Here is a 27189-nt window from a genome sequence, read left to right on the forward strand (position 1 = left end):
AAGTCGACTGCAGGAAAAAAAAAAGGTTTAAACAATGCTGAAAACCATAGTGTTGGCCATTAGCAGAGCTGGAGTTGAATTCAGGCACCGACTGAGACACACGGTGAAGCGACATGCATCATCTCACTGATTAGTTTGTGTCTTTAATGAATCCTAACAAATTGGATCAAGCAAACAGAAAATCAGAGAGATTTCTGAAGGATCGTGTAATGCTAAAGACTGGAGTAATGATGCTGAAAATGCAGCTTTGCGTCAAATGATTAAATTACATTTTAAAATATATTCAAATCGAAATCCATTATTTTGAATTAATGCCATGTCACACTATTGCTGCTCTGTATTTCAGATCAGATAAATGCAGCTTTGGTAGAATTTGGGTCTAAAATTCTTTTAAAAAATCGCAAAAAAAAAACAAAAACAAATGAGATCAGTCGAAATTACATAAAAGGTTTATTTAAAAAGACATTATTACATTATTATTATTATTATTATTATTATTATTATTATTATTATTATTATTGTTGTTGTTGTTGTTGTAGTTGTTGTTATTTTTATTATTATTATTATTATTATTATTATTATTATTATTATTATTATTATTTTAATTAAATGATACATTTTAGTTAACTTATTTTGGGGTATTTTTTTTTTCCTTTTTTTTCTTTCTTTTTTGAACATATGCAAAACAAAACTACAACTACAAAACTAAATGTCTAACAAAAAACAAAACTGCATTTGCAGAAATATACATATTGCAAAAGCCATAAACCAATGTGCTACAAACGACACAATATGGCAAGGCCAGTAAGACATTTGGTGACAACAAACACACATGAATGTTTGTCCATACAGACATTTAAATCATTTAGAATCTTAAACTCTCACAGTAAGATTTGTATTGTCCGAACATGTTGACCAATTGCGAATAAATGTATCAGTTGTGCAGTGGCTAATCATGTAAGATGTTCCAGGGGAATAATTGAATGCCATTCTTAAAGACATTTTATTGATGGATAAAAGATTTTCTGTGCACAGTTCTTGAGTGGCACCAAATAGAAACCACAAAACTACATAAGTGTCTGTGATGAGCAATCATGACGTACAAAAACAACATCTCTCTGAAACATACAATTAAATGGATCAAAGGATATAATGTATTTCATGTTTGTGAAAATGTAAACAGCGCCCTCTAGTGGATTTGTCTCCTGAAATGTGTAGCGGAACGTATGGGGAGCAACGTATTTCACATTTTGTAAAAATGTAGACTGAGGCATGCATTTACTATAAGCCTGGGCTAGTAAATTCAGCTTTGCATCACAGTACCAAATTATATATTAGATAAAAAATAAATAATAAAATAAGTAATAACCAAATAATGCTTTTTTATATGTTTTAAAACTGAAAAACATTACTTATTTTACAAAATTTCTGATCAAATAATGACAATACAGCTTTTGTAAGCATAAAAGCCTACTTTTGATTATGAGTATCAAACATAAACAACATAATAGTTTCATAAATAAGTCATGCCACTTGTCATTCGCCACTTAGAAAACTGAATAGTACTTAATACTACAATTTCCAATGAAAAACGATTATATCTAGCACATTTTTAGTTGTGTAGCAAGCAAAACTTGTCATAATGTGCAATATTTCATGCATGCAATGATTGCTGGTCTCACTCTCTAACGCACTTTTTCCTAAAGCCACTACTGTATGCTTAGTTTGGCCGGTGGCGTGCATTATAACACTTATTACTAAGCCATACTTGCATGCTATTTCAGAGTGAGTATTCAAGGTAGCATGGCAAATAATATAGCTCGTCACAGGTTGTCATTGTTAAAAAAGGAACCTAAGTGATTTGAATATAAAAGCATCTTCAGCTCAGTAAAACAGGCTAGGCAGAATAGCACTATTTACTGATGTTTTGTTGTTAAACTAAAATATAAATCTACATTACCGATGCTGTAAAAGGCCCTTATGGAACTGCAAATATTCACATCAATCTATCGTTGGAAGATTTCAGTGACTGTACTACACATCTGTGCATATAACCCATTCATAACAAAGCTCACTCTACATCAGCTTTGAGGGACTAAAACAGAACATTACCTGTCTAAAAGAAATACTTCAGCCATGGTGTCGTCCTTCCTCCAGCGAGCAAAACTACCTTCAATATTGATTCAGGATTTTAAAGAGTTTTTATTCAGCGTGCAAACGGCAGATCTACGTAAACGGGGTGAGCAGATGTTCAAATCTACATTTGTTGACAGACAGTTTGAGCTATTTATCAGAATTATTGAAATTATCGGTACGACAACAGCCCCTTTTACACATACAGACCTTTCCGGAAAATTGCTGGTAATATCGGTCCGACAAAAGCCCCTTTTTACACATACAGACCTTTATGGAAAATTACCAGCAATTTTCCGGAAAGCTCTGTATGTGTGAACAGGCCCTTTTTGAAAGTACCGGTAAATTCGTTCTGGCTATTTTCAGGAAAGAGAAGTTGTAACATTACCGGTCATTTGCCGGAATGCTGCACTGTGTGAATGGAGAAGTAAGATTGCCGGAAAGAGCGCGTACACTTCTAGAATGTGCTGACGGGAGACGTCTACTCTAGCCAATCAGAACAGTCAGACGCATTCACGTCTGCGCAGTTTATGAAAACAAAAGCCTTTGAATATTTTTTCAGAAACATTTAGCTGCTAGATGTTAGCCAGAAAACGTTGATATGTTCCTTCTTAATGCCAACTGTGTAAATAATTATCGATAAGATGCTTATGATAAGCCAATGTTTGTTTACCTTCAAGCTCTGCTTCAAGTTGCTTGACGGGTCGCGTGTGCCCGTGAAGCAGCCCGTGAGTGCCTGCACACACACATATCATGTACATCTCGACATGCGAAAGTGTTTCTCTATATGTTTTCATCGGAGTTGTTCACAATACTCATCTATCCACAGAGTTTGTAATGTAGTCAGATATTTACAAATACAACCCTAGCCGTTTAGAGCTCATTTCTGGTTAACAATGTCAGAATTTACCAGTATTTTGGATTGGATGTGTGAATGGTCTTTTCCGGAAAAATTCTGTAACGTCCTTGCCTGTGTGAACAGCACTTATTTGAATTTACCAGTATAGTCGTTCCGGAAATTTTCCGTATATTTATTGGTATCACAGTGTGAAAGGGACTAATATTTAATTGGATGAACATTTTTTTAGTTTTATGCCTCATCCAGAATATAAAAATACACATAAATACGTTAAGATCATTTACTCTAATCATTACTATTGAAATGTAAAGAGACTTTCAACCAGCACAACAAAACTTGTTTCTGAAGACAATCACCTACTGCACCTTTAATAGAGCTGTAGCTGTTTTATAAAGCAGTAACATTGACACAAGAGGCATGTGGTGAAGTGATGTCCATCATCTGCTGGTTGGTTTGCATCTTTAACGAATCCTGAAAAATTGTATCAAACAAGCAGAGAGAAACGCCGACTCTGGCCAAACACATGTGAAGCCGAGGGGAAAAGCAGCGGATGAAGAGATTTCTCCGTGAGCCGAGTGTTGTCATACATCATTTAACTGCACTTTTCTGAAGCAGAGCATTGTGGGAAAGGTGTCTTCAGTTCCTGCTTCATAAAGGTGACTTGAGCTTCTGAACTGAGTCTCTGAGCATCTCCACTCTGAACAGCGTCATACATCATTTTCCATTTCATAGCTCACATTTCTGCTCACCGCCGCCGCTTAGCAGAATAAATAACAAGAGGAACAGTGGAAACTGCTGGACTACTGCTTTACTCAGCTACTGTGCAACACACACGTACACTCTCACACACACACACAAACAGAGAGATACACACATACAGTGTATCCGGAAAGTGTTCATACCACTTTACTTTTTCCACACTTTTTCATGTTACAGTCTTATTCCAAAATGGAAGTTAATTGATTTCTTCAACATTCTACACACAATACTCCATAATGACAATGTGAAAAAAAGAGTTTTTAAAATTGTTGCAAATTTTACAAATGAAAAACCTGAAAAATCACATCAGTATTCACATCCTTGGCCGTGGAGCTCTAAATTGAGCTCAGGTACATTTTATTTCCACTGATCACTCTTGAGATGTTTCAGCAGCTTTATTGCAATTCACCTGTAGTAAATTCAGTTGGACATGATTTGAAAAGGCATACACCTGTCTATATAAGGGCCCAGGGTTGACAGTGCATGACAAAGGACAAATTAAGCATGAAGACGAAGAAATCATCTGTAGACCTCCGACAGGATTGTCTCGAGGCACAAGGCTAGGGAAGGTTACAGAAACATTTCTGCTCCTCTGGAAGTTCCAATGAGCACAGTGGCCTCCATCATCCGTGAGTGGAAGATGTTTGGAACCACCAGGACTCTTCCTAGAGCTGGCCGGCCATCTAAGCTGAGTGATCAGGGGAGAAGTTGCCTTAGTCAGGGAGGTGATCAATAACCTGATGGTCACTCTGTCTGAGCTCCGGTGTTCTTCTGTGCAGAGAGGAGAACCTTACAGAAGGACAACCATCTGTGCAGCAATCCACCTGTCAGATCTGTATTGTAGAGTGGCCAGACGGAAGACACTCCTTACCTGGAAATTGCCCAAAGGCATCTGAAGGACTCTCACCAGGCTAATACCATCACCAGGATAATACCATCCCTACAGTGAAGCACTGTGATGGCAGCATCATGCTCTGGGGATGTTTTTCTGCTGCAGGGACTAAAAGACTAGTCAGGATAGAGGAAAAGATGAATGCAGCAATGATCAGAGACATCCTGAATAAAAACCTGCTTCAGAGTGCTCTTGATCTCAGACTGGGGCGACGGTTCATCTTCCAGCAGGACAATGACCCAAAGCACACCGCCGAAATATCAATGGAGTGGCTTCACAACAACTCGGTAAATGTCCGTGTGTGGCCCAGCCAGAGCCCAGACCTAAATCCTATTGAACATCTCTGGAGAGATCTGAAAATGGCTTTACATCGTTGATTTCCATCCACCCTGATAGAGCTTTAGAAGTACTGCAAAGAGGAATGGGCAAAAATTCACTAAGACAGGTGTGCTAAGCTTTCGGCATCATATTCAAAAAGACTTGAGGCTGTAAATGCTGCCAAAGGTGCATCAACAACGTATTGAGCAAAGGCTGTGAATACTGATGTACATGTGATTTTTCAGTTTTTTAATTTTTAATAAATTTAAAAAACTTTTTTTTTTTCACATTGTCATTATGGGGTACTGTGTGTAGAATTCTGATGAAATAAATAAATTTAATCAATTTTTGAATAAGACTAACATGAAAAATGTAGAAAAAGTGAAGAGTTATGAATACTTTCAGAATGCATTATATGCACACATTCACTCACACGCGCAAACACACACGCAGCAAGAGACAGGCACACACTCTCTCTCTTTCATGCACACACACATACGGGGAGAGAGAAAGAGACTGTAGTTGTAAATTGACATTATCAGTGTGTCTTGATTTATTGACGAACAGTTCTTTCAGTGCGCATGTGTGCTGCTCCTCTTTTATTCAACATGGAGAGATGATTGAGTCTCCTTCCCTCCGTCAGAGATGAGTTTACACTCTTCTGTTGAACATATACACTGGCAGGAGTGTTTGAATGATTATAACACACAGTACGAGCGCACACGCTCGCAAGTGTTTGACGGCGTCTCTTTCACTCGGCAGTGCTCAATTATTAATGCTCAATGTGCCTTACTGATCAACAGCTGCAGACAACCTGTGACACTCTGTCTGAACGACGTGTGTGTGTGTGCGCGTGTGTGTGTGTGTGTGTGTGTGTAATCATGCACTGTATGAGTGTGTGTGTGTATTTGTGTGTGTGAGGTTGTGTGTCTGTCTGTCATTGTGTGTGTGTTTGTGTGTGTCTGCCTCTGTCTCTCTATCTGTGTGTGTCTGGGTCTGTTTGCGAGTAGATGTGTTTGTGTGTGTGTGTGCGTGTGTGTGTGCGTGTGTATGAGAGAGAGAGAGAGAGAGAGAGAGAGAGCATGTATTGTGTGTGTGTGTGTGTGTGTGTGTGTGTGTGTGTGTGTGTGTGTGTGTGTGTGTGTGTGTGTGTGTGTGTGTGTGTGTGTGTTTGTGTTTCTGAGTGTGTGTCTATGAGAGAACTTGTGTACACATATGTGTGTGTCTGTCTCTGTGTTTCTGTGTGTGTCTGTGGGCAGTTCCAGCTATATTGAGCTGCTGAATCATAGGTGACGGTGGTTGATGATTGTGCCGATATGAGTCTTTCTTTCTGTCTGCTGCTGCTTCTGCCGGCATCTCGTTCTGCCGGTGTCACACTCACACACACACACACTTGAAGAAACAGCTCAGGTAAAACATTGAAAGTCCTCATGTACTCATCATCACGTTATTGAACACCTTCAGTCTGAACGCTTTATACTCGACTGCCATTTACAACCATTAGTTCATGTTTTCCTTCAGCAAGGACACATTCAATTGAGCAAATGAGTTGCTGAAGGCATTTATAATGTGATCAAATATTTCTGTTTTAAACATATGCTGTGCTTTTGAATTTTCTTCCCACAAAAGCCAAAAGAGATGCACATATATGAAACACAGGTGAATACTGGTTTTGGAAGTTCGTGTGTTTGTGTAAAACTCTTGTTATGATGTTTCCACTTGTTCATTTCTGTTCATAAGTGGTGGAATTCACAAAAAAACATTCAAAGGGGACCTAATTTACCCCTTTTCAAGATTTAATATAAGCCTTTTTGTGTCTCCAGAATGTGTCTGTAAGATTTCAGCTCAAAACACTCATCAGATTATTTATTATACCTTTCTGAACATGGGAAATTTAGGCAGTTTGGGCATTGTAGCTGTTTTTGTGGCTTGTGCCTTTAATGCAAGTGAGCTGGTTCTTTCTATCACCGTTCCCACGTGCATGTCAGAGAAATAGAAATTGCTCTGTATTATTTATGCATGTAGCCTTCACTTAGATAAACAGCACAGTGACAGACAAGAATGACGCAGATCTCCCTTACTACAGTAAGAACTTCCCCTATGGTTATTTGATACATTTGTTGTGGAGTTAATTCAAGCTTTTCTGCAAAGATGAGTCACACACAATGTTGTTTTTTAGCACGGAAAATATGACAAGATATAATATACACTGCTCAATGGATATCCGTTATGTTAATGTTGAAAATAAACCTGATTTAAGTCCACAAACTGGAATTAACGCATCTTTTTTTTATAATTGTACTATATGGCTGTGGTGATGAATTACAAAAACGATTTTGCCGTCTTTATTACAAATTTCTTGCACTGATTTAAAAAACATTTTAAACTTGTAAAATAAATTGTTGAGATGCAGCTGATCACAGAAAGCTCAACAGATCTTTTTATCCCAGTTGCTTTGTGCACGTCCTGTCTTGTGGATATGATTATACACATTACTACAGAGACATGTTAATATGCGGCTGTCAATCAATTTGGTGGGTATAGGGAAATCGCACTCCTATGTCACAATGAGGTCAGCCTCAAATAGAAGGTGATTGGATCCTATTTTAATGTCAGGACATTTTAAAAAATAGACTTATTGAGCCCTATCATACACCCGGCGCAATGTGGCGCAAGGCGTGACGCAATTGTTATTTGCTAGTTTCAGCTTAGCGCAAGAGTTGTTTTGAGGTGTTGCGCCACGCTGTTTTAATAGCAAATGCATTTGCGCTCATATGTGCGCCCATAGGCGTTCTGGTCTAAAAAAGCAGGCGTGTTTTGGCGCGTTGCTATTTTGAGAAACTGTAATAGTCTGTTCTTTAGACCAGAACAAAGCCGGTCTATTGTCCGGCGCAAAGTGCGGCTTGCTTACACACTGCTTAATGCACACAAGATGTAGAGCAATACGGAATTATATTTACATATGAAAAATTATTAAAATATTAAGGATATATATAGGATATAATAAGGATATATATAGGATATAAATATAAAGGATTAAAATATTACAAAACATGTTATTTTCTAGCCTACATGAATTTAAAAACCACTGCCTTGAATCCTTCATCTCGGGAGGCTTTTTCAGTTCATTCGATTTGCTTTTGTATAATGTTATTATTATTAGCAGTATTATTTATTATATCCATATTTATATTTGTTTTTATTAAAAACCAGCTTAGATTTGTCCACCTGTCAGGTTTTAGACCATATGGGCTCAGCATGTGTATTAGGATATAACTCAGTTGTTTGAACACACTTCGTTATTATTGTTCATTTATTCGTTTGCTGGAAATTAGAACTAAACTTAGAAATAGTTTTGAAACAAATCTTTGCACTTAACAAACGAAATTAATTATTTATAGGCTAATTGATGCCTGTGTGTCTTTGCGTTTAATTTTTAGTTTAATTTGAAAAAGTGTCAGTAGTATAAACTAATTTTACTTAAACACAATTACAACACTGGTAAATCAAGTTATCCTTATAATTCATTTTACTATATATGTATATGTGTATGTGTGTGTGTGTGTGTGTGTGTGTGTGTGTGTGTGTGTGTGTGTGTGTGTGTGTGTGTGTGTGTGTGTGTGTGTGTGTAGTCAGAATTATTAACCCCCTGAAGTTTTAGCCCCTTTTTTCTTTTTCTTTTTTTCCAATTTCTGTTTAATGGAGAGAAGATTTTTTTTTTCAACAATTTCTAAACAGAATAGTTTAATAACTCATTTCTAATAACTGATTTATTTTATCTTTGCCATGATGACAGTAAATACTATTTGACTAGATATTTTTCAAGACATTTTTATACAGCTTAAAGTGACATTTAAAAGCTTAACTAGGTGCTTAAAAGGGGCTAATAATTTTGATCTTAAGTTGGTTCTTTAAAAATTAAAAACTGCTTTTATTCTAACCGAAATAAAACATTATCAGACATTCTGTGAAAATTTCCTTGCTCTGTTAAACATCATTTGGGAAATATTTTTAAAAAATATATATTTATTCAATGGGGAGCTAATAATTCTGACTTCAACTGTATATAAAGAAACTGGTTATTTATAGTGTGTTAGGAACCATTTGATTGGTAAATATGTTCTAATGTGGGACAAGCTGTGATCAATCATAAGCATGTGATCCTCTCAATATTATAAATAAACTTCATAGATAGATAGATAGATAGATAGATAGATAGATAGATAGATAGATAGATAGATAGATGGATAGATGGATGGATGGATGGATGGATGGATGGATAGATAGATAGATAGATAGATAGATAGATAGATAGATAGATAGATAGATAGATAGATAGATAGATAGATAGATAGATAGATAGATAGATAGATAGATAGATATGCTTAAATAAATTCAGCAATCTTTATATGGGCTAATTAATTAAAATTAATAAACAACTTTTGTTTACCAAAAATGCAATTATTGTAACATTACTAAAAGTTCAAAGGGAAAACTTAAAATATAAGATATAAATATAAAAGTAATTCAAACTGTTTTGAACCACTATAATATTTAGTACATGCTATTAAAATGCTCTTTATATTTTAATTTTGGAAGCCAAATTAAAGTTCCTTAAACATTTTATACGAAATTATATGAAAAATAGTTGTACATTTTTTAAGGGTTACAAAATATTATTTTCTCAGATAAATGCTTTTCTCAATATTCTTTTCATCAAATAATCTTATAAAAGTATCTTGGTTTTCACAAAATGATGTTTTCAGCATTGCTGTCATTAGATTACAAGAATGACCTTGTGGCTCTGAACACTGCTGAAATCTTAACTTTGCTTCCAAAAATAATTAAAGATTTAAAAAGAAAAGCTGTTGGGTGGGTGGGGGTACACATAGGGATTTCTTTTAGAAAAGTGATGTGAGCAAGGTCACAAGGTCCAAAATGACCAAAAAAGCTCCATAAAACTTCTATAAAAGCATCTGAATGAGTCATGCAATATTATAGTGTGAGAAACCGGCTGAAATTTGAGTCATTAGTCACTGAAGCAGCTCATGACCTCTGCTGATCTGCAAAGCCCACAGCGCGTCTTCCTCCTCTGTACTGTATGCATCATATATGCAAATCATGCACTCGCTTGCCTACTGTAATTTGGGCTTGATGTATGGCTGTTTCTGCAACCATGGGCTTCTCGGACCCTGTGGAATTAAAAAAAGAAAAAGAAAAAACAAAACACTTTTAAACTCTCAATAGTTCATCTATTTTGCCCACTTAAATTGCCCACAAGTGCACTGTTTTAATAACATTTTAAATCATGTTTCATTTCTTTTGTTTTATAATTTATCTCAAATGTAAATTGTGTTGAATTAGCATTGTCCATGAACTGTTACATAAATTTGTTTTATTTTTAGACTTAGATCACATGAGAAATTTGTTGGTTTTGCAAATGATATCACAATATTTTTGTGTATAACTCAATAATGTTATATTTTTACAGTGACATTTTAGACATTATTTATAGAATATGTGATTAGTTATTTTAAAAAGTGAATAAATCCAAACTATAAAATTTTATAAGTATGTTTAACCCTTTTATGCATAAGATCACACCGGTGTGATCAGCCTTGGCTGGTCCATGAAGTGTACGATGACACCGGTGGGGTTAGAGTGCACATCATCACTGCTAAAATTCAGATCTGATGGCGCGCACTAAGGCACAGAAAGAGATTCACATCGCTTTTCATAAATCACAATTTATTTGTGCTTTCAAACAAATAACATTTATTTTAGGTTTCAGACATTCAAATACTCACAACTGCAAGCAAAACATACCATTTAAGGTTTGTAAAATACACACGGATGTCTATGGACATGGCAATAATAATTTTTTTTCAATGTAAGTGGATGATGTGCTTTGTTTACGTAAGATACACACTCTTTATCTTATTAACATATTTTCTTGATTTCTCTTCCAGATAAACAGTTCTCAGAAGAAAATTATGAATAAGCATGGCGTAAATCCAGCAGCTCAGATCTCTCCTGCGGTTGTTGCTAGAAGGGATACAGCAGTGATCGTAAGTTAACATAATAATATTAGGTTTTATTAAGTTACGCTTCACGATAATACGCTTTATGATGAACTTGACACAACACCATTGTGTACTTTAGAATGCAATGAAAGTAAGGTCACACAAAAAACTGGAGGGTCAGCTGGAAAAGGTTAATTATTTACTTAATGTAAAGCAATTGATTTTTCTCTCTTTTTTTAAGTAAATTCAACTAATCACTATTTACAGTGTACTATAATGATGGCCTTTTCATTTTTAGGTTAATTTTGGTTAATTAGGTTAATTTTGCTGTGGAAATTACCAAATTTTTCTGATGCATGAACTGTTTTAATGCAAAAATGCAGTCATTTTCTTTTGAAAAAAAATTATTGATTTTATATATATATCCTCCCGAGACCCAAATATATATGTATATATATATATATATATATATATATATATATATATATATATATATATATATATATATATTGTGATTTCCTGCATCCTTTAAGTTAAAAATAATACATGTGTGTTTAGAGTTTTTACATTTTTTTATTTTTTTATTTTACAGCATGTCCACTGTAGTGGACCACAGGACTATTTTAGGTCAAAACGACCGCCTCTCAGACAACAAAACTGTACAGGATATGGCTGTAAAGGGATATTATTCCAATATTAATGTAACAAAAACAAAGCAAAAGGCATTTTTCCTTTTGTATTGAAATTCCTGAAACAGTTTATTCTGAAAGAGAGCTGAACCCAAAAAAAAAAAAAAAAAAGTGATGTAAATCCAAAACAAATTTAACATAAAAGCGATTTAACACTTTTTGTCATTCTCTAATTGTCTCTAATTCTCTAATTGTCTGATTGCCAGACTCTAAGTTGGAGTCTTCCTCTACTATTTCATAACGAATCCTCTCTGCTTCAGTTCTGCCTCCTACAACATGCAGTCAGTAATCACATTAAGATGGTCCTGGTGTCCACTATAGTGGACATTTAAAAAAGGATTATATTTTGAAACACAAACAAGTTAACAGCTTTGAAAGCTAAATTTATAGTTCCTGACACTTTAATAAACAAATATATATGTAATAATAATAGTAAAAAACATTTAAAAAGCCAAATTTCTTCCCATACTCTATTCTTTCCATAAAATGTGCTTTTTTATCAGCCATTTTGAATGCAGTGTAAGAAGTGGTTCCTAGCATGTCAGCCAATCAAATTGGATGTCCTCTGAACAGTATATATATATATATATATATATATATATATATATATATATATATATATATATATATATATACAGGACTTTAAAATATATATATATATATATATATATATATATATATATATATATATATATATATATATATATTGTTTTAGTTCTTTCCTTTTTTAAAGTCTGTTTAGTTTTGTTTTTGTTATGTATTAGTTTTTACTTATTTTCTATTAGTGTTTTAAAAGCATTTTACAATGTGCAACACTTTTAACAGGACTTTCATACAACAACACTACCACATTCTGCAAGATTTTCATTAAAAAATGGGCTCATGGGACATAGAGATGCCTGCAGAAGTCTTCTAGAAGCCTCACATACGTCCTGCTGTACAGCTCTTGTGTTCATTATATGAGTGAGTCTCGGGCTGTGCTGAAGGCAAACTGACGTCCTGCTATATTGAGCTGCTGAATCATAGGTGACGCTGATGATGATTGTGACGATATATCTCTCTTTCTGTCTGTCTCACTGCTGGCTGCTTCTCTGATGCTATCAAACACTCTCTCATACACATCCACACATACACACACAGAAAGATATACAGCAGACAGAAAGAGATACAGCGCACTGAATCATCAGTAATCCACAATTCTCAAAAAAAAACTTTCCCAGCTGGTCCGTGCCAACACATTTACAGTGTAAACTCAAATCCATGTGTACTCAAATCCATGAACATTTGACGCACTTTAGAAGGATTAAAAAATCCAGGTTTATTAAAAATATGTGCCTTAGTGTTTATTTTTAACAAACATAAAAAAATGTGTTGCCCTGGGTACGTTCCATTGCATGGTTCAGATGTAAAATCCACTAGAGGGTGCTGTCTAAAATTTTAGCGAATCTGAAATATGTTACTTTGGGGATGTTTGTTGTATGTTTCAGATACATGTCTTTCTCGTACACGCCCACGAGAAGTCGGGCCTTGTTGTAGAGATCGCCTAGCAAACCAATGACCTAAACCTAACTAATAGTTTTTTCAAAAGCCAATGTAAGAGAAAAGGGCACAGCTACCACATACCTTTACTTTGCGTTTATATTGCTTTTATCTCTCTTTGTGGAACCATACTTTATCAAACTCAAACCTGAGCACTCTGCAACACAAGTGCAACAATGTACAATGTAAGCTACTGAGCAAACTGACCACAATAGAAAAGTTGTCCATATGGAGATAAATCATACCTGCCAACACTCCCATTTTTCCTGGTAGTCTCCCATATTTCAGACCCATCTCCCACCACCCTCCCGTTTTTGTTATTTCTCCCAGAACCCAAAATGAGCGAGTTTGAGCCACTTGTACATCCCGGAAGTGTTCAGGAAAAGCAAGCAAGCAGCGAAGAAACTCGACACAGAGGAACATTTACACCTTACTGCCAACTAGCGTTTCGGAAGTGTTAATGCAGACCAACAGAGACAGTGCGCAGAAGTATAAATGCACAGCCACGCGCGTTGCATGCGCCGTGGGTTACGCCGGTCACCTGACGCAGAAGTATAAATCAGGCTTTATTCAGTCACCTCACCCCCAAACCTAACAGCCTGGTCTCCTGGATTTTCAGGTGATGCAAACATATTCAATCATAAATAATTAGAAAAATGTTATTTTTAATTATAACATTTTACATTATTACTGTTTTACTACTGTATTTTGATCAGATAAACCAGGGGTACCCAATCTTTTATTTTACTTTTTTTACTTTTTATGAAGAGCCAAAAACCAAATCTGATTGAAGACTGTGGGTTGAATGTGAATATATCAAACTGTATTACAAATTTTCCATGAGTAATGTCCTAATTTATTTAAAATACTTAAAAATAAATAGAAACTGTTACTTTATTAATATAACTAAAGCATTATCAGTTTTATTTAGCATTTTATAATGAACTTATTACAGTGACTACATTTACATGGACATCAGTAATCAAATTATTTTCCTTAATCTGAATAAGACAATAATATGATGAAGGTGTTTACATGAGTTGCAAAATGTGGTGAGTCCTACACAAAAGTAATAGTTTAAGGTGTTTACATGTCTGTACTGCACTTCAATAATGCAGCTAAAATCAGCATACTCCACTTCTTAATTCGATTTGTGTTTAGTTTGATTATGACCTTAATAACATTAATCAAAAATAGCTGTTTACAAGGTCGACTTTTAATCCGAGTATTGTCTTAATCATATTAAAATTGCATTATTGGTGTCCATGTAAATGTACTCAATGAAAGCATAATCAATTGCATTTGTAATGCACTGGAGTCCAATGCTGAATGCACTAGTCAAGCTGCACTTGCCTTTGCATTGGTTTGCTTGTTGCTTTGTCTTCTGCATTCTTCTACTATCTGTTGACCGACAGTATATTAATTTTAATTTAATTTAAGTTTGCTCATTTGTTGCTTAACAATGAAACAAACAAATGAAAAGTTTCTTTAAATTATAAATGACAATCTCTATTGACAGGCAACATGGTAGCTCAGTGCTTAGCACTGTCGCCTCACAGCAAGAAGATCGCTGGTTCGAGTCCCGGCTGTGCCAGTTGGCGTTTCTGTGTGGAGTTTGCATGTTCTTCCCATGTTGGTATGGTTTTCCTCCAGGTGCTCCGGTTTTCCCCTCAGTCCAAAGACTTGCGCTATAGGTGAGTTGAATAAATTAAATTGGCCATTGTGTATGAGTGTAAATGAGTGTATGGATGTTTCCCAGTAATGGGTTGCAGTTGGAAGGGTATGGGCTGTGTAAAACATGTGCTGGATAAGTTGGCTTTTCATTCTGCTGTTATACTGCCGTGAAGAATAAAGGGACTGAGCCAAAGGAGAATGAATGAATGAATGAATGAATGAATCTCAATCAACGGCATTTAACAACCTCACCCTGTCATCCTCCATTCCTTCACAGATGGCATGGTGTTGCAAATCAAACGTTTCTATGGACCAACTTTGGCCAGCATGCCTTAGTTTAGACATCTCTAATATAAATACAGCCTGGTGATTTAATTTAAAAACAGTTTTAAAATCTTACCAGCGTCAAACTTCTATGTAATTTTTGAGCATTTCTTTTCCACAGAGTCTTGTATTTCTAATTGTATTTTTTTTTGATTGAGTAAAGGGACTAATCCTTCAACTTCTAAATAAACTACAATCGAAAGAGAAAGTAATTGTAAAATTTTTTAATTACTCTGATTATTTGTACTTGTACAGCACAATGGGCTTACGGGACCCCAAACACAAAAAAGTCAATTAAATTAATGTCAGTCGAATTAGATTTTTGCTCTTAATTTTGCTTTTCTTCTTTCCCTCTCTTTGTGTTTGAAAAAAAAAATCAATGAACCCTCAAAGTCATCAGCATCACTAAACTAATCGCTCAAACACTCACAAGGTTAGTTGAATTATATCAATATAAACAATTATTGTCACACACATGCAGGGTCTGTAGAAAATCTGTCCAAAGCTAATCTGCTTCCCTCTTCCAGCATGCCGCATGTGTGTGCGCTCAGAAACGAGTGGAGTTTTTTGTCGCAGTCCCTGTTGCTTCCCTGTGTTTGTGTTTCTGAACACTCTTAACAATTGACCTCTATCTTCCTGCAGTTGATTAGAATCTTAATTTGTTGTAATATTATTTGCTCAGATCAGCTCATTTCCCTCAGGTCTCCGCCGGAGCTGCTGCAGACCGAGTCAGTTTGTTTCATTCATTTGTTCGGTGTCAAACTTGTTTTTTGATCTTGGCCTTGAATCATCGAGTCTGGATGGAAATGTAATCTAGTAGGATTTGCAATTAGTGTGAATAACAATTCAGCTGGTCAAAGTGCAGAGTATCCCGCATGCAAGGTCAGTGGGTTTGAATCCAATTTGCATGCGGTGTGAGTCCATTTGATCAAGTTGGCAAATCAAGTCATACAAATCATTGTAAACAGGGGGAAATATGTGAAAAATAAGAATGGGTGAATGGAGGGGCTTCTGAGAAAGTGTTTTTGCCTAAATAATATGGTATTTCATAGTTAAGGTTAATACATTTGTCTTTGCACACATAAGTAATACATTTAACAATATTTTAAAGTATTATTACACACAAAAATGTGCATCAAACGCATCACTAAATTGCCAGATGCATACCAACAACCAAATTCCACAAATTTGAGACCATAAATCTCCATAATTCCAGCAGTCAGAGACCACCAATCACCAGAATTCATCCATTTACCAAAATTCCATCAAACAGAGAACACCAATCAAAAATACCAAAATTCCATGATAATTCCATATACCACAAACCCCTTAAATTCCACCATTCAGAGACCAATCTCCAAACATCCACCAATTACCACAGTTTCACCAATCAGAGACCACCAAATTTCATCCAATTACCAAAATTCCACCAATCACCAAAAAATTCCTAATAACCAGAATTACAACAACCAGAGACTAGCAAACACCAAAATACCACCAACCAGAGACCTCCAGTGACCAATATTTAAAAATTACCCAAATTTCACCAATCCCCAAGATTCCACTACCAACACAAAATCTACCAATCAGAGACTAACAATCCCTAAAATGTCACTAATAAATGTCACCAGACAAAGACTACCAATTACCAAAATTCCACCTATCACCAAAATTCCACCAATTATCAAAATTCCACCAATTACCAAAAAATCTACCATCAGAAACTACCAATCAACAAAATACCACCTAACAGAGACCTCCAATTACCAACTTTCACCAATCCAAGCCCACCATCACCAAAATTCTACTGATGACCCAAATTTCACCAATCAGGAACTACCAATCACTGCAAATCTACCAATCAGTAATTCCACCAAACAAAGACCTTCAATCACTCAAAATTCATCCAATTACCAAAATTCCACCAACAGACACCACTCACCAAAAAATCTTTCATTACCAGATTTCCAACAGAGACTGGCTTACACCACAATTCCACCAATCAAAGACCAAAAATCAAAATTTATCTGGAAAACTTTTACTTCAACCATTCATGTGAAGAACATTGGAATGATGCACTCCCTGTGCTCTTAAAATACTTAAATATTTGTATATGCGTAACGTATGATGCTGGAACGTGAGAATCAATGTGCAGTTTAATAATAATCAGTAGTCAGGCAGGCAATGTTCAACATGTACAAACAGGTGCATAGGGATAATCCAAAAAATGTGGTCAAAACAGACGTAAGTTCAGGACAGGCGTCAAAGAATCAATATGAACAATAGGCAATCTAACAGTTCAAAAACACGGCGGGACAAACAGGAAAAAATGCTTTGTAATACTTATGGAATACAAAAAACAAGACTCAGCAACGTGTGTGTGAAAGGATGAATATAAAATCCAGGTAATCAGTCCATGATGGGTTGCCAGCTGTGTGTGTATGTAATCAGGTGGAACTGATCAGGAACTGGTGTGTGAGAGGTGCATGAGGGTATGTGTAGTTCTCCAGGGATCTGCAAGAATTAGACAGCTGGTGATCATGACAATATTGATATCTGACAACACACTTTAATCTGTTTTTATACATGCAGCCAACAACATATTTGAATTGTGAATACATGAATAAATTGTGAATTATGATTGTAGTTCTTTCCCTCTCTAAAGTGGTCAAGTTCTGAGTCTTGTACCTTTCTCTTTTTGTCAGATTGTGATGCAGTTAGTAATGTTGGAATTTCTTTTGTGTAGCTGGTTGGTCTGGTTCATGGCATAGCATTTTCTTAAATCTCAATAGGAAAAATTAATGGGAAAATACCTTGAGGACCAGTGATGCTAAAAAAGAAGTAAAATACGTGGGCGGGAACTAAATGACAAAACACCTTGACCAATCACATGCTCTTTAAATTCAAAACTCTTGAACATTCCAAGAGCGAATCCCTCAGACGGCGAGCTCCTCACGGAGATGTTTATGTTCAGCAGTGTGAATCGGCTGATAATGAAAGCGTGTAGAGGAGATGGATGGGGACTCGAGGGAAGCTGACGCAGCAGGTGAACCTTTCCCGTCCCCTTTAGGTGTTTCTATACATCGGGTTTAAATCTAACCAATCAATATGAGAGAAAACACCTCTCGAGTTCATTACCGGACACCTTCAGGCAGCTCTAGGAATTAATCATTAGCCTGCGCATTTAACTCAGCCACATTCCACTGGAGCTCTGCTAATGTTTAGACCAAGCGTTGATGCATATTAAAGGGACAGTTCACACAAAAATGAAAAGTCACTGTTAATTTATTCACCCTCAGGCCATTCAAGATGTAGGTGACTTCTTGTCTGGAGTAGAATATTAAAGAAGATTTTAAGTTGAAACTCTGGTCATCAGCAATTCATATATCGCAAGAAAACAACTACTGGCACATTTGAGAGTCAAAATCAATTAATTAATTAGGTTTGTCAAGCGCAAAGATTTGTTTCAAAACTATTTCTAAAGTCAGCTCTAGCATCCAGCAAACAAATAAATGAACAATAATAACAGAGTGTGGTCAAAAAACTGAGTTAAATCCAACACACATCCTATATGTCCCATATGGTCATGCACACGTCTCCAAAACCCAACAAATGGACAAATCTAAACTTGTTTTTATTCAAATAAATATGCATAATAATTAATACTGCTAATAATAATATTAACATTATACAAATGCAAATTGTCATGAATAAACTGAAAAAAAAGACGGGGGCATTGAGGGCAGTATATTTATGTAGAAAATATTAATTTTGTAACATTTTAATCCTTTATATTTGTATATGTGAAGATATTTGTGTATTGCTATACATCCTGTGTGTATTAAGCAATGTGTAAGCGGTTTGTTCATTGGCACATTCTATTTCAGTTCCTCAAAATAGCAACGTGCCAACCATGCGCCTTAACACTATCTCCTTTTTAGACCGGCACACCCATGAGACCACAAAGGAGCGAAAATGGATTTGCTATATACTGTACATGTCACAAAACGAGAAAATTATTCTTGCGCTGGTCTGAAAACAAATCACACTTAACACCGGGTGTTATTGCACCGGGTGTATGATTGGGCCCATAGTCTCATCCAAACAAATTCATTACTGTTTAACAGAAAAATGTTATCTACTGTGCATTTTATATGGCTTGAGGGCAGGGCTTTACGTTAACAACCGCCAACCCGCCAAATGCAGGTAGATTTCGGTGGTGGCGGGTAAGACAGACACTCCCACTAGCCACTTTGGCTGGTTGAAAATAATTTTTCCAGATAATAATTCTTAAAACCAGGGTTCGACAATAAGGATGGTCCGATATGCATGTACAGGCGAGCGAGAAGCAACACGACTAAAATAATTGTGTTAGCAACTTCATGCGAGCAAAGCAGGTGAATACCGAATGAGAGGATAATCACTTGCGCTAATAGCTTCGGTGATGCGCGCGACTGTTTATAATGCGTGCACGCTCCCGTTTCCTTTTGTCAAGCAAGTGTGTCTAGAAACACAACAGATGCGATTGATTCTCTTTTAAATAGACTGAACAAAAAGGGAGGAACATGCACCCACAGTCTTGCTGCTTTTAAGAGTTCCAGAGTTGACTTATTATAAGCAGCGCCAGTTGCTTTCGGTTTAACCATTCTTTGCAAAGATAGTTTCTGGGTCTATCATGCGTGTGTGATCATCCTTTCATTATCACACAGTATGTTTTTTACCTGCTTTCTTTTGCATTAATATGGTTTAATTATAATTTTTTTTACAATAACATTGCTTTTATCCCCATTTATGTGTAGTTAACTGGTGATCTGGGACCTTTAGCCAGGACATATGACTGTGCATATGTTTTGTTAAATAAAAAGTATAGTATTTAGCTATATTTTGCATGTTTTCACACATTTAAAATATGTGGCAAAGAAATAATTAACTGTTTATTTATGGTGTGGTCAGAGATAAATTGGGTAAATCCTTCATTTTGGGCTCTGAAAATTATGAAAACGAATTGTAATATATGAAATCCTGACCCATTTGCTCATGATTGAGAAACACACAAAAAGTGAAATGAATGAGGAGGCATGTAGAGATAACACAAACTCTAAATCAAGTAATTTTAGCATGTCAAAGTCATATTTATGTGTATAAAATATATTTTCCCAACAATAAAATTGTGGCTAGTGAAAATGGCGAGTGGCTAATAATGTTAGAAAACTACTAGCCACAGTGGCTGGTGGTCAGATAAGTTAATGTTAAGCCCTGCTTTAGGGTGAGCAAACTAACATATATTTTATCCTTTTAAGTGAGTGAGTTTTTTTTTTATTTATTTATTTTTTATTTTTTATGTAGACACTGTGAAGGTAGAATGTAACGCTACAACGCTCACATCCACCGCTTTTCTCTCCATCCTTCTCTCCATGACAGATGTTGCAGTGTCTCAAGGGTTTTTATTGGACAGTGCAGAAAGAACGAGGAGCTGTTAATATTTATCTCTTGCTCACACACACACATACACAAGCACGCACACGACTCAAAAGCCTCTTCCTGTGACCTTCAGAAGTGTCGTTACAATGGCTGGCAGACTGACTGGTGGAAACACTCTATAGTAGACACACATGCACGCACACGCACGGACGCATGCACACACACACACACACACACACACACACATACACACATACACACACACCAGACATATGGCTGGCTCATGTATGGATAAATCACAACTTTAATGTGGTTGGTTGATGAAGCATTAAAACAATTAACGGGTAGAGGTCATTTGAGATGGGAATCTCAGTAATGGCCGAATTGTCATTGGGATCTGAGCTTATCTCTCTAGCAATGATGCAAACATCTTTTGACACTTTCTTTAGACGGCTAGTGCATGGGAAACGAGCAATCTGTCATCATTTATGCACTTTCATGTTTAATTCTAGAGTTGAACACAAAGGAAGACGTTTCATGTCATTTTCAGTACATTTTTTGTACAATGAAAGTGGCCGCTTTTATTTTGGTAGCTCTTTTTTGGGTCAAGCAAAATGTGACAAAAATAATAACAAAAGGCACAGTGGGGATATACACTAACTAAATGTATATTATAGGTGGGCATAGATACATTTTTTTTTTTATTTAGATTATTCTCGGAATTGATCTAGATTAAAATGGCTCATTTAAATTGTGCCAAAGGCATTCAGAATATGTGTGCTACTCAAATAATAAGTCTTTGAGAACGGGTTTCTCAAGCCAGGTGGCGCATTGGACCAGGGGGTCATCTCCGGTTTCCATAATGCATCACAAACTGCTTGAGAAACTGTTCTACTGTGATAATTGGTGGTGAAAATAAATGATGTTCAATAAGATGTACTTGTGTTTACTAACTGTGTATTCAGTTAAACATGAATTTTGTACTGTAGGCCTACATAAGCTCAAAACAGCAAATTTTTTATTTTTATTTTATTTATTTATTTATTTTTTGATTACCTTAATCCGACTAAAGTCATAACTGAGCTACACAGAAATGGAATTAAAATGTGTGGAGTATGCATATATTAGTGGCTATATTGAAGTAAACACCACAATGTAGGAATTATCGCCCTATTTTCCCACAAAATCCACACACACGGCTGTCAGTAAAGGACCGCACACACACACGTCACGAAACGCAGAAGTTTTTTTTTCGACGTGCGTTATTAAATTCCATAACACTCTCACCAGTCCTTACTCCTTATTTGCTTCGAACACCCCAGTTTTTCACGGCGGTATGAATGATATGGTCATGAGCTAAAGTGAATCTGCCGAACTGCAGTTAAAGTCAGGCATCCTGCAGATTATATTCAGAAGGGCACTTTTTTTTGTCAGACGGCTCACCGGTCAGGTATACATCTGCGCTAAAATATCAAGGTTAAAGTCATTTTAGCTTGCTTAGAAAAGACCCAGCTCCCAACCCAACTTTGAGAATAGATTAACGGCTATATTTTTATTATCGCACGATAAGAGTCTCGTGTTAACGCAACACATAAACGCAGATAACGGCCCACTACTACTTTGAATTGAAACAGTACTTGAGCTACAAACATTAATTAGGTACCATTGGAAGGAAGACCCTTTCAGCTTTACTGTGGTCCATCAAAAAATTGTCATGCTAAAAAATATGAAAAGTTATACATTACGAAGTAATGTGAAAGAAAAATTGTATGGTGTTCAATGTTTGTTTTTTCATATACAAACACAGAAAAGCATTATTGCAAAGACCTAGAAAAAAAATATAGCTTGAAAGCCAAGTGTCTCATGAGTTTATATTTTTAATTTAATGAAGATAGCATGCAAAATTACACTTTAATATTTAAAATTATCCGTCTTTCGGATGACACATTAAACCGAGGTCCTGACTCTCTGTGGTCGTTAAAAATCCCAGGATGTCCTTCGAAAAAGAGTAGGGGTTTAACCCTGGCATCCTGGCCAAATCTGCCCACTGGCCTCTGTCCATCATGGCCTCCTAACCATCCCCATATTCCAATTGGCTTCATCTCTGTCTCCTCTCCACCAATCAGCTGGTGTGTGGTGTGCTGTCTGGCGCAAAATGGCTGCCGTCGCGTCATCCAGGTGGATGCTGCACACTGGTGGTGGATGAGGAGATTCCCCCCATTGTGTAAAGCGCTTTGAGTGCCCAGAAAAGCGCTATATAAATGAAAGGAATTATTATTATTATTATTATTATTATTATAAAATAATTATAGATACTTAAGTAATGTAAAAAAAAAAATTGCGCCGCATTAAACATTTTATTATTTCATAAACAAATATAATAAATTACTCCTGGAGCAATACAGAAAAGTAATAGGTCAAAAGCCACACATCTCCTGAATATATGATTTGAATCAGATGCCAATATTCTGCAAATTAAAATTTCTGCAATTATTTTTCTGAGACAATGTCTTGTGATTTTCTCTTATTCCTTGCCTGATGACCACACGTGGTGAAAGTTTCTAACAATTTTTTTAATCTTTTCATATACCACTTCTTTTTTTCTAATTGTAAAACAATAGACAGAAACGTATAGTATGAGTGATTTATTTGTGTGTGTGTGTGTGTGTGTATGCGGGTGGGGGGAGGGGGGGGGGGGGGGGTTGGTATGGGGACTGGGCTGGGCCAGACACTCTGTTCAGACCTCTCTCTTTCTCTCTCTCTCCTGATGACAGGGAATAACACAAGCAAAAGTGTCCCCAGCATGCCAAATACGCCTGAAATGTTTGTCTAGTATTTGTGCATGCAAACTCTTGAAGTACCTTTAAGTACCCTTAAGTTACAAAGGTGTACCTTTTGTAAATGCATCACCTCAGTGACATGTTTTGTATCTTTACTTGCAAGCATGTAGTGTCCATGAAATCATTAAAAATCCCCCGTCCCTCAAATGTATTTATTTTTAATTCCTTTTTTTTAATTTTGAACCATTGCGGTGCAGTGGCACAGTGGGTATCGTTGTCGCTTCATAGCAGGAAGGTCACTGGTTCAAGCCTCAGTTGGGTCAGTTGGCCTGTTTCCCCCACAAGTCTTACGACATGCACTCATTCCACAGTGGCGACCCCTGATTATTAAAGGAACTAAGCTGAAAAGTGAATGGATGATTTTTGAACCATGACTCTTTTGGCATTGTCTTATTGCAGGGCTCTAAATAATGCGTTCATTCATCTTTTCTGTCACTTCCAGTCAATATAATGAATCCTTTACAAATGAAAACAACTATTTCTAAAAATAAATGCATGAAAAAGTCTAATCAAATTCTGACTTGGAGCCATTACAAGTAACCAGCGGTGCATTGGCATGTGGATGAATGATGAATGATGTGATGCTCAAACTTAAGGAAGAGCGATATAAACTTGAAAACTTCCGGCAAATGGAAGTCGACAGCTCTGAATTACTATCATTACAGCCGGCTCGCCATATCGAGAAGCAGGGGAATGCGAAAAACAGTTTGGAACACTTCCTGCAGTTTCTAAATCTTTTTTCTAATCTCCGGCTTGCTGTCTCAGAACTATTCTCTAAGGTTTCGCACACATCATTTCTCTTAAATGTTTAACTTGACACACTCCTGTAGCGTTGCAATGGACCTCCTCAAAACACATTTCAGATCCGCCGGCATATTTAACGCAGCGTTCGCTTTGTTTAGCTGAAACTAATGTCGTAGCTCTTCCTTTGTTCTTGTGCATTTCAGAAAAATGTCACATCTAGATCCCATCCTGCGTGCGATTAAAATGTGAGTCACAGAGGCTGGAAGCAGAGAGGGATAGAGAGACAGACATGTGAAGGTGATTTCCTATGCACAGCATGTTAATGTGTCTGTGTGAGGGTAATGGATTGCTCTATACGTCGCTCAGCTCATAAGACAATAGATCATTTTGCTTTATAAAGCCGTCCTCACTGCGTCTTGAATCATGTGATGTGCACACAACATCTGGAGGAGAAAGAGGAAATCTCTGTAGACTATGTAGACAGTCCATCACAATGCATTTGTGTTTCAACATACGCTTGCAAATACACTTATTCATTCACATACTGTGCTTTGCTCTTTTTGTCTGACCTTGCAGTGAAAAATCCTACTAATACATCTGCACTGAGACATTTCACACATTTAGAAAATAAAACACCTTAAAAGGACTCTTAGCTAAACACAGAGTTAGTTTCAAATTATAATAATACTTTGAAATGTAATTTATCTAACAAACTACTTGGTTTTTAGGGTCAAATATGACATTATATACAGTATATGTCTTATATATTGCCGTATATATTTAGATTGACCCTATTAAACTAGATTTTAGTATTATTCTGTTATCATAATTTATCATATGTTCATCTGTATTCATAAAATTTATGTAAATGTAATAATACTTACTAAATATTCATAACTTAATTATTGATTGATACATATTAATAATGCTGTAAATATGTGTGTTCATTATGATTAGGCCCACCCGTAATCTGTACATTTACCGCAGATATTTAGGCCATCATTAATTCTGTTCATTTACATGAGTAAATGTGTGTAGATCTATATTTATTCAGTTTTTTACTCAATTTCAGTAATATTATTAACTAATGTGAAAAGTTTCATCTGATTTATGTACAATGCAGTTTGTAAAGTAATATTATCTTTCTTTTACTAGATATTTTATGTGACAAGCTTGCTTTATTTACCAAATAAAGTGAATCTAATTTGATTTGCATTTTAAACATTTTAAACATTAAAACAAAGTTAAAAAGGTAACACTTTACAATAAGGTTCATTAGTTAATACATTTACTAACATGAACTAATCATGAACAACATGAACAACAGCATTTATTAATCATAATTGAACATTTACTAATGCATTATTAACATCCAAGTTCATGCTTGTTAACATTAGTTAATGCACCATGAGTTAACATGAACTCACAATGAACAACTGTATTTTCATTAACTAACGTTAACTAACATGATCAAATACAGTAGTAGATTTATTGTTCATTGTTTGTTCGTCTTGGTAAATGCATTAATTAACATTAACTAATGAACCTTATTGTAAAGTGTGACCGTTAAAAATATAATATTATTTTGTTTCATATATTAAGGTTTCAGTTCTGATAATCCCAAAATAATCCCGCAGAAATCCGCAGACTTTTACCAAAATTCTCCGCAGATTCCGTCTGGCCCTACTTATGATGTATGTAGGTTTATTTTTTTTAATATATACATATATACACACACACACACACACACACACACACACACATATATATATATATATATATATATATATATATATATATATATATATATATATATATATATTTATTTATTTTCATTTTGGCTTAGTTGAAATCAGATTTAGAATGAACCTCCAACTTATCCAGCATATGTTTTACGCAGCGTGCAATCCATTTCCAGCTTCCAGCTGCAACCCATCACTAGGAAACATCCATACACACACACACACAGGCGAGGCGATCGTGCTACCCACTACACCACCGAGATGCCTTTATATATATTTATATATATATATTGACACAGGGGCACTGCCCGCCTGGAACCGCCACTGCTGAGGAACTACTTTCTTCCGCCATTAATTCAAATCTGCAGCTGTAGTCAAAACAGCAGAAACCGTTGCTATTTCACAAACGTCACTTTAAAGCTAGTATTTGGATGATTCTCTAGAATAATATCTAAGTGATGAGAAAACAGGTCATTTTTGTCCACATTTTGAGATTATAAGGCTGAACAGCATGAAATGCCATCAGCCCACAGAGATTTCCCACTATTTCTCTATTGCAATTGGGATAATCAACCCCAAAAAAGCTAAAGCAAAGCAAACACTACAGATTACTATGGTATAAATACAGAACAACAACATACAAAAGAGAAAGATCGACCTAGAAAGTCACTTACCAGTTTTGTAATGATTTGATCAGATGTAGTTTGAAGTTATGCTAAGTTTTGATCCTCTAAGGGCTTATTATGCAATCTCTGTCGCCAACTTGTGGCATAGCGTCAACCGTTGCTGTATCTCTGATGCACTGTATCTCTGAAATGATAAATATTTAAAATAGGCGCTGTCCTTATAAATGAACTGCATAGTTTCAATCTAAACAACTACACTCTTGCCTAAAAAAAGCCTCAAAGTACATGATGTTGTCCAACAGCTGCAACATTTTTCTAACTAGTGAGTTTATTGATCTGCTGTCGCTATTTGGGCAGAGTAATACACAAAGGTGAAGAGGCTGTACGAGTGCTGTTATTGCAGAATATCACACAGCCATCCGCCAATCAGATTTGAGATCCAAACAGAACTGTTTTAAGTACACACGTGTATTCAATCTAATGGGGAGTAACCAGCAGGCATTATTCTAAATGGGGGGGAAATGGGTTGATCATAAACTTCTTAAATTATTATGCAAATTACTTACTTTTTATGATTATATTAACATGACCTTGGAATTATTATCC

The 27189-nt window shown here is 35.9% G+C and overlaps 1 protein-coding gene across 3 annotated transcripts in view; it reads left to right on the forward strand.

The window, feature by feature from the left end:
- fat3a (FAT atypical cadherin 3a) overlaps nt 1–27189 on the forward strand; it is a 523435-nt gene that overhangs the window by 64432 nt on the left and 431814 nt on the right. The window contains exons 2-4 of one of the 3 annotated variants that reach the window (XM_073923188.1): nt 10931–11029; nt 13543–13831; nt 14732–14906. The gene's annotated coding sequence lies outside the window, so the exon portion shown is untranslated. The remainder of the gene's footprint in view (nt 1–10930; nt 11030–13542; nt 13832–14731; nt 14907–27189) is intronic. The other 2 variants (XM_073923192.1, XM_073923193.1) reach the window with 2 other exon arrangements.

The sequence above is a fragment of the Danio rerio genome, chromosome 15 (assembly GCF_049306965.1).
Source record: "Danio rerio strain Tuebingen ecotype United States chromosome 15, GRCz12tu, whole genome shotgun sequence".
NCBI lineage: Eukaryota > Metazoa > Chordata > Actinopteri > Cypriniformes > Danionidae > Danio > Danio rerio.